Source organism: Pteropus alecto, unplaced genomic scaffold (genome assembly GCF_000325575.1).
Source record: "Pteropus alecto unplaced genomic scaffold, ASM32557v1 scaffold207, whole genome shotgun sequence".
In the NCBI taxonomy this organism is placed as follows: domain Eukaryota; kingdom Metazoa; phylum Chordata; class Mammalia; order Chiroptera; family Pteropodidae; genus Pteropus; species Pteropus alecto.
In genome coordinates this window covers 178,854-188,967 of record NW_006440149.1, presented here as the reverse complement: position 1 = coordinate 188,967, position 10,114 = coordinate 178,854, and positions in this window count along the sequence as shown.

The window sequence follows — 10,114 nt, the reverse complement described above, 5'->3', positions numbered from 1 at the left end:
TATACTTTCAAATTGTAGTTTCCAGCTGTGCATATGAATGTTTCTGGTCAGGATGTATGTTCCAGTATGTTTATTTTTAATCCAAGATTACATCCTTCACAAGCCAATACCAAATGTGAAATGATCAATTTTTATCTGCAGACGTGTTTCAACAGCTTGTTAATAGTTCCATTCTTGTACTTTTCTATAAGAGATAGGGAATTCAACCCTTCACCTTTGTTCTATTTAGGCCTTCAGTGGAGTGAATGAAGCCCACCCACATTGAGGAATATTATCTGCTTTACTCAGGGACAATTCAAATGCTAATCTCTTCTGTAAACACCCTCACAGGCATATGCAGAAATAACGTTTAACCAGATTTCTGGGCATTGCTTGGCCCAATCAAGTTGACACATAAAATAAATCACCACACACATATTTTGATCCACCATTTCTATTTCTAAATATATATTCTACAAATATGCTCAATTAACAATGAAAATAGACATTTCTAGCAGCAATTTTTTAAAATATTTATTCAAAAAATAAATCATATTTTTAAAACAAGAAGAAAGAAATGCCTTTAAGAAACTGTCTCAGACAAAGCTGTAAATGCAGAGATTTCTAATTATTTCTCTGCTTCTGTCCCTCTCTATCTTTTCAGTAATGTTCTCTTCTCCAAGACCTTCCTTTCCACACTGTGGACTGTGTCCTTTCCTACACTTTTCTTTCAACAAATAAGTACTTGCCTTGTGGCTCATTTATTCAGGATATTTACAGGTGATTAAGAGTCATCTATTTTTCTTATTCTCACTAAACTATTAATAGCTGACAATTTGATCTATTACTCTTTCCAACTAAATTTTACATTTAAACAAAAGCTTTGAACCAAAAGTAACAATTAAAGAATGTTTATATTATGGAGGGAAGGTGGTAATCTCTTCTCCCTCTCCTGCCACCATCTCAAGCCAAATTAGGGTGAGGCACACCTCAAAAGTTTGACATGTTTAATCTTGAATTTGAGTGTTGTAAGGACTGTTACCTGACAAGTGTCCAGAAAATATCCGAAGACAAGATACTGTGGCTATAGAGGCCTAATGTTGGTTTAATACAAAGAGAAAGTACTGCATTGGTTTGTATTTTTACTAATGGCAGGAAAAGTTGCTTTTTTGTGTGTGTGAGCCATATGTGAAACCCCCAAAAGTAACCAGTTGTGAGTTATACCATAAAAGGATATTACTAAAGAAGACTTCCTTCCAGGTGTAAGGTGACCTCAGCCAAGATGCTGAAGGTATCCTGCCAGAAATTATAGCCGGATCTCCTCAGTTGGAGAATGTAAGAGAAATCAACAAATGTACCCAAGAAGAGAAGGAATTAGAATTTCGAATATTGGCCATACACAGAAGGCATTATTGTCAGATGACATTAGTATTAGTCAAGTAAGTCCTTTTTGAGCGCTTGTGTGTGCTTTCCTTTCCAACTGCGATCTTAGAAAAGCGAGAGTCAGCATAATGATTTCAGGTGGAGGGAGGAGAAAAAAAAGGAGGGACTACCACTCTCATCCGTTTTTCTCTTATTTCTCTGACAATTCATTCTCTTCCTTATCTGTTGACTGGCCCTGAAAGTTGGCATTTCTGTCCTGGGCCTTCTGTTCATCACATATTACACAGTTTCTTAGAATCTCATCTACTTCACAGTTTCAATTAACATATTTTATTTATTTTATAACACTTATTACTCTCTGAAATTATTTTGTTTGTTTTACATATTTATCATGTTTTCATCTACCAAGATATAACTTGGTGACAGGGACTATGTTGAATCTTCAGCACCTACTAAAATGTCCAGTATATGGATATAAGAAGTAATTTTGTCAGTTACTAATTGAGCAAAACTATGATAAATACTTGGGTACAGTGGTAGAAGAGACATGGTCCTTGCCCTTCAGGATTTCACTACTTAACAAAGAGGAAAGTTGCCTATGAATAGATAATTGTCATGTAATCGATCAAGTGAATTCACAATGTGTTTTTAAAAAATAGGTCATAATTTTTGCATAGTACAGTCATGGAAGGCTTCAAAGAGGAATTTTATGTTAGCTGTGTCTTAAAGGATGAATAAGAAATTCATCAGGTGGAAATGGAAGACAGGGGAAGAGCAAGAGCAAAAGCATGAAGACATGAAAACAAGTGATATAATTTTATCCTTAAAGTAGTTTCCAATAGTAGAAGAGAGAGTAGGGAAGCAACAACTTGAGAACAAGTAGAGCCAGTGAAGCTAAACTGTGAGACTTCAGCCATCCATTCAACAGGGGTTCATAAAATAAGGAAATACATGTGGGCCAGAAATCTAGTTCACTCTAGTTGCAAATTTGTATCTCTACATCTATTCATTCTGGGCCAGAACTGTTGGACTAGTTATCTGCATCAGTCTGCAGCTTCTTACAAAGAAGTGCTTCTGACTAGCTGGATTACATGGAAGGAGACAGTTGCCTCTCCCTGAAAGCTGAATCTACAAAGTGGGCTTTGGGTGGAAAGTTCATTAAAAGACTCTGTGAGCTCCCTGACAGGCTGTCCTTGAAATTCAAAGGTCTTTTCTCTGGGAGAAAATGCCACTCGGACTCCATTGGTCAACCTAATCAGGCCCAGGGATATTTTGTGTGTGTGTGTGTGTGTGTATCTTCATGAATGTCTCAGACAAATAGGTTAAAATTGCTAATTCTCTTTTCACTTATGTTTTCTTCTAACATTAACTATGACTACCTGGGAAGTCCTCCCCTCTTGACAATTCCTCATCACATCATATTTTCATGACAGCAATCTTGAAAGGAGAATAGAGGAATGTCAGCCCCCCCGCCCACCGCCACCTTTCCCATTTTGGTAGATTGTGCTAAGACCTAGAAAACCTTTACGCATTACATAGGAAAACAGCCCACGATATCAAGTCTTGGCTGTTATGCTGGTTTCTTCTGCTTCTTCAATAATTCTTTTACTTTCTTTATTCCTCGGCTTCCACGTTTGGAAAATGAGAATAAAAGCACTTGTCTCTGCTTTCTCCTCTCTACGACCTAATACATAGACATGGTATTATGCTCTTTAGGATTCTATAAAGTATTTCAGAGACTTTACAATTTATTTTGACACTTTAGGGACAAAATAATTCAATATATTACTAATACAGTTTCTATAAAACATTAATCCTTCTTTTGTATTATTCTTACCTCCCAAAATAGATAATCATTTGATCCTTCAATTTAAATATTGTATTCCTCAAGTGAATTGAGCCAGATATATTGTATTCTCTTGATACATTTATTCAAGTTCTATTCTGTACTTCAGCTGAATGAAATGGGTCATTTCCCAGTAGACAATCCTAATAAAAATAGCTCATCCTCAAATAACAAGTACATTCAGATACTGGACAATATTAGTTTTTAAGGAAAGCCCAATTACAGCCCTTATGTGTAAAAAGTTTCTGAATTCCTTACATTTTAAATGTATCTATGGTTATTTAAACTGCCATGGTAAGCATTTGTTAATAATACAGAGATAATACTACCACTTTGGCATGAGGATAGTATGTAAATATTCTCCAGACTGAGTAAGAAATTTAGTAAGAAGACATGAGCTGAAAACCACAGTAGCTTTACCCTAGTATATGGGTAGGCTGTTTGTTTATTGGCAAGATTCAGGTACAATTGGAGCTTTGTTTTTGCATTGACAACTTACATTCGATCACATTCTCTCTATGAATATACAGAATATTATTCATTAATTAGAATGTAATTGTAAAGTCACCATAGTTATCTAACAAATGTGTTAATTAGACCCCTCTAAATTACAGTGATTATATTTACTTCCTTTGGAAGCATGTTCTTTAGATGTAATTGGACTCCGACATCCATGTTTGGCTCTCTTTGTGAAAAGTGTACAAGCACAGCTACTTTCCCATCTCACCTCAGTTCACATGGACACAAACCTCCTTGGGGCCAGGGCTGGGGTTTAGTGGAGCTGTAAATTGAAAGGGCTCATGGCTTAGGGCCGATAAAATTCCATGCCAGCCAATGTAATCCTAATTGAGGTTTCCAATTTTCTATTCAGTGAGGGAGCATATCCACTAAAGAACTCCTTTCCAGGAACTCAGCAGCACAAGGAATAGGATGGCTATGTGAGTAAAGAAGATCATCTTTGATTGAGTATACCTCCCTGTATATGTCTGCCTCCCTCGCCCCATCCAATGATCTCTAAAATGTAGAGTGATCTCACACTGTCCTTTGGCTACCCATTTGAGAGTCTTTCTCCCGGCCTTCCCTTTCTAATCACTCTATGTTCCAAACCATTCTTTCTCTTTTCTCCTCTGCTCTTTGTTTCATAGGGCTAATCTGATGGGCAATATCAACTATTCCTCCATCTCCACAATCTGCAAACAATATTTTACTTTTCTTAAAGTCTTCCACATCTCAGCTCATAGGAGTGATGCTAACTACAATAATTATAGGCACTTATGGTAAGCACAACTCACAACTTAGGGAGTTGCCTGTTCGTTATATGCAGTGAGTAAGTACTATTGGGCTAGTCTCATTCATTTTCTCTACTTCTCTGAAGATATTTTCTTCTTTTCTTTTTATCTTTTCCCCCCTTTTTTCAAGTTTTTGCCTTTTTTGCTTGTAAAATGATGTTTAAGTGTTCCAACTCAAAGTTAAAAAGTAATTATCAGAGAACAACTGAAAAAGTTCTCAGAGACCATCTAGACTAGAAATGGAATAGGTTTCATCCCAAGGGCCAACTTTGTTCTCTTGATACTGGATGTCTGTTTTGTAGTGTTAGAATTCTGAAGCCTTGTTTGGGTTCAAATGTAAAGAATGTCATGACTGATAAGCGTTCTCTACCATCAGTGTGAAAATGTGAGGTGGCAGCCTGTGTGTCAAGTATTTTGTGTTTGTTTGTTTATTTGTTTCTTTTCCATTTTATACCAGGGATATCCTAGTAAATATGCCAAGATTCAGGTACAATTGGAGCTTTGTTTTTGTATTGATGAAACACAAGAATGATTGGAGATTTGAAAACTTTGTAGCTGAGAGATGGTGCCAACAGATGAGTGATGCATTCTACTTTTCCCTTTCCCAAAAAATTCTGTTTTCAGGCTCTTTGGAATTTATCACAATATTCTCTAGTAGAGCAAATGTTACACCTAGGCATTTTTGGAGATTGTTTGAAGCAGCAGCCAAAAGCCCTATTCATGGAATTGCCATAATTAAAGTCACTTTTTTCCCCCTCTGAAGGCAGTGAGGATTTTATAACAAAATGTAACTATGTTCCATGCACAATAAAACACAAAGTTCTCATTAGCCACCACTGTTGACATTGGTGATAGTATCAGATTAGCTCCTATTATCTACTGGTAAGCAAGACTGGGCCATAGAGAGGATAGTGTATATTGCTATAAAATAAAATGAAATAAAATAGAAGGGTTACATTTGGAGACACAGTCCAGGAAATACAGATCCTGGTATCAAAGAGTTGGTTTGAGAGTTCTAGGCAACAGAGATACTAGGAGACAAATAGGGACATTCAGACACCCCAACGTCAAATGTTTTCTCTTCTCCCAGTTTTTGAAACAGGTAACACTCTGTGCACTGTGTGTGTGTGTGTGTGTGTGTGTGTGTGTGTGTGTGTGAGAGAGAGAGAGAGAGAGAGAGAGAGAGAATTGTGAATAAGAAACCAAAACCCAAGTCCATAAAGAGCAAGAACAAATTTCTTCAATAAAAATAGAGGCCCCAATAGAGGGAAGAGGGGTTGGGGTTGGAGGACTGGGTGAAAAATGTGAAGGAATGAAGAAGTACAGATTAGTAGTTACAAATCAATCACAGGGATTTAGAGTGTAGCACAGAGGTTATACTCAATATTATTGTATTGGCTATGTGCAGTGCCAGATGGGTACTAAAGTAATAAGGGGGATCACTTCATAAATTGTATAAATATCTAACTTATTTAAATTTGTGAAATAAAGAAATGGAAAAAAGATAGAGACCCCAAGAGTCTGAAGATGACCAGACCACCCTGATAAAACGCTTTACACGGTAAAACCACGAAGAGAGAAATGTGAAAAATTAGCCATGAGTATTTGGATGGTGGTGACAGTGGGAGCAAGATAAATGGGCAGGGGATAAATAGTGATCTCTTCCATCTAGGTATAGGGTCTGCATGAAAAACTAGCCTCATGCTCTAAAAGTCCTCTTTAGTGCTTTCTCTCCTTTCTTATGAATGCTTTACAGAACTAAAGTAAGTCTTTTTGGAAGCCCTAAACACTGGAAGGATTATGTTGCTTTCTCCTCCATGCAAATCATAATTAACAATACTAAATGATCAAATAAGCATAATTAACAATACTAAATGATCAAATAAGTAAGGCCAAAAAATTTCTGATTTTGTTACAATGACTAGTTTAATGCTTTTTTAAAAAGATCGAATATTTTTAAATTTTTAAAAAAATATTTTGGTGCCATATAAATATACTTAGCCATCTTTTAAGGTAATCCAAGCCTCCTTGTCTCTCTTTCTTGTGTTATCTTCCCCCTTATTCTTTCTCCAATATAGGACCATAAAATAGCCACTGGATGCCATGGGCTCTATATTTACTATGAGAGCTGGGGGGCACTTCTCCCACATTTGGTTGGGTTTAGGGTCAATCTGGTTCGTAATATCTGCCAGCTGTTTCTTTGGAGTACAGCCTTAAGAGTTAGAAATGCTTCAAAGGAGGTCACAAGCATGCTAACAATGGTTAGCAGCAGTGCTAAAATCATCAGCCAGAAGGCAGAGTCTCCCGCTTCCATAAAAAACACAGCCAATTTCAGCCTACAGGCTATGCTCTCTGAAGCTAGGCAAGCCTGAATTCATGTTTGTAAGGCAGTGATACCAAAGGCAGCAACACTTCCTTGTCCAGATTACTTTTCTTTTGCATTATACAATTAAACTGGAAATTTGCTTTTTAAAACTAAAATTATAATATAGTTCTAAGGCTCGTAGTAAAATATTTTTTTTTCTGCCCTACTTACCAATACTAGAATATTGGTTAAGAATATGGGGTTTGGAATCAGTCAGGCTTTGATTTGGGGGATATGGGTAAATTATTTTAAATTATGTGTTTCAATTTCTTAATTTGTTCCTATGAACCAGAATCTTTTCTGGTACGTTTCATCTTAGTAACTGCTACCATCAATTAACCAACAAGTTGCTCAAACTAGAAACCTAAGGATATGTATTACTCAGCTTAGGCTGCCATAACAAAATTCTACAGACTAGGCAGCTTAAATAATAGATATTTATTTCTCACATTTCTGGAGGCTAGAAGTCTGAGATCAAGGTGCTGACAGCTTTGGTTTCTCCCAGAACCTCTTTCCTTGACTTGCAAATGGCTGTCTTTTCTCTGTGTCCTTACATGGTGGCCCATCTGTGCATACCCATCCTTGGTGTCTTTTTTTTTTTTTTTGATTTCTTATAAAGACACCAGTCATATTAAATTAGGGTCCCACCTTTAGGACTTCATTTAACATTAATTACCTTCTTAAAGGCCCCCATCTCCAAATACAGTCACATTTGGGGGTTAGGGCTTCAACCTATGGATTTAGGGGACACAGAATTTAGTTCACTACAGAGCGATTATTAACATTTATTTAACAAATTAACCTTTATAACCAATGAAATTTCTCCTGAGTCAATTAAACTACCATCACCAGTTGGTCTAATCTGTCATGATTACCTTTTGCCTGAATGAATATAATCATCTCCTAACATCTCCCTGTATCCATTGTCTTCTTCCTCTAATATATTCTCCAATCAGCCAGAGTCATTGCTTTAAAACACATTTTAATAGGTCATCCTCCTCTTTAAAATGTTTCACCAACCTCTTACAACCCAAAATCTCTAACACACTTACCACATAATCTGACCCTTCCCTAACTTTCCAACCTCACATATACCATGGTGATCCTTATTCTTCTGGCTCCCGTCACAATGACCTATATTGACAGTTTTCCAAAAGTTCCATGCTTCCTCCCCTAGAAGCTTTTGCACTGTGCTATTTCCCCACTTCCACTCACTCCCTCAGGGAAGTCTTCCTTGATCTTTGACTGGGGCAATCTCCCTAATTATAAATTTTTGTAGTCAATTTTAAAACTTGTAACAGTTATAATTTTAATTTATTTATGAGATTATTTGATTATTATCCACTTCTCCCACTAGACTATAAGCTTTTTAAAAGTATTGCTGTGAAAACTGAATGAGATAATAACTATAAAATATTTTATTCAGAACCTGACAGTAAATGCTAAACTGATTTCAGTATTTATTGTTATTATTGGAGTGAGGGGATTCTCAGTCATTGCATATATTCTATTGGTTGAGCTTAGTTTTCTATTTTTTCTTTTTTTTAATAAATTTATTTATTTAAATTAGTTTCCAGTATACAGAACATTGGTTAGACATCTATAAGTTTCATAAAACAATCCCTCTAATTGCTCCCTTCCTCCTCTGGCCCTCCACTTAGTCATCATATTAATGCTAACTGCATTCCCTCTACCATTCTCCCCATGCTCAACTATTAACTACTAATTTGTATTTCTTTAACCCTTCACCCCATTCTCCTAGCCTCCCACCCCACTTCCCTCTGTCCATCACCAAATTGTCCACTATATTTGTGAGTCTGTTTTTGATTAGTTTGTTCTTTCTGTTCCTTATATTCTAAACATAACTGAAATCATATGGTATTTATTTTTCTCTGCCTGATTTATATGACTCAGCATAATAACTTCTAGGTCCTTCCATGTCATTGCAAATGGTAGGATTTCATTTTTTTAATGGTTGAGTAATATTCCATTCTATATATGAACCATAATTTCTTTATCCAATCCTCTGTTGATAGGCATTTAGGTTGCTTCCATATCTTAGCTATTGTAAATTATGCAACCAAGAATATTGGAGTGCATAGATTTTTATGAATTATTGTTTTGGTTTTCTTTGGAAAAATACCCAGAAGTGCAATTGCTGGGTCAAAAGGTATATCCATTTTTAGTGTTCTGAAAAACCTCCATACTGTTTTCCATAGCAGCTGTACCAATTTGCAATCCCAAAACAATGTATGAGGGTTCCTTTTTCTCCACATCCTTGCCAAAACTTGCTGTTTTTCGATTTATTGATGATAGCCATTCTGACAGGTATGAGGTGATATCTCATTGTGGTTTTAATTTGCATTTCTTTGATGATTAGTGACCTTGAGCATCTTTTCATAAGCCTGTTAGCCACTTGTACTTCCTCTTTGGAGAGGTGTCTCTTCAGGTCTTCTGAATATTTTTTTTTTATTAGACTGTTTGCTTTTAGTTGTTGAGTTGTATGAGTTCTTTATAAATTTTGGATATTAACCCCTTAGTAGATGTGTTATTAGCAAATATCTTCTCCCAGTCAGTTGTCTTTTTATTTTGTTGATGGTTTCCTTTGCTGTATTAAAACATTTTAGTTTGATATAATCCCATCTGTTTGTTTATTTTTGTTTGTTTCCCTTGCCTGGGGAGATATATCTGAAAAGAAATTCCTGTTAGTAATATCAGAGAGTTTATTGCCTGTGTTTTCTTCTAAAAGTTTTATGGTTTGTAGTCTTACATTTAAATTTTTAATCCATTTTGAGTCTATTCTTGTATATGGTGTAAGGAGATGGTCCAGGTTCATTTTTTGCATGTATCTGTCCAGTTTTCCCAACACCATTTATTGAAGAGACTATCTTTACTCCATTGTATTACTTTACCTCATTTGTCGTGTATTAAATGAGCATACATATGTGGATTTATTTCTGGTTTCTCTATTCTGTTCCATTGATCAATTTATACGTTTTTATACCAATACCATGCTGTTTTGATTACTGTAGACTTGTAGTATAGCTTGATATCAGGTACTATGATACTTCCAACTTTGTTCTTCCTTCTCAAGATTTCTTTGGCAATTCTGGGTCTTTTATGGTTCCATATAAATTTAAAATTATTTGTTTTAGCTCTCTGAAAAATGTCATTGGTATTTTGATATGGATTGCATTGAATGTACAGATTGCTTTGGGTAGTATGGCTATTTTAATGATGTTGATTCTTTCT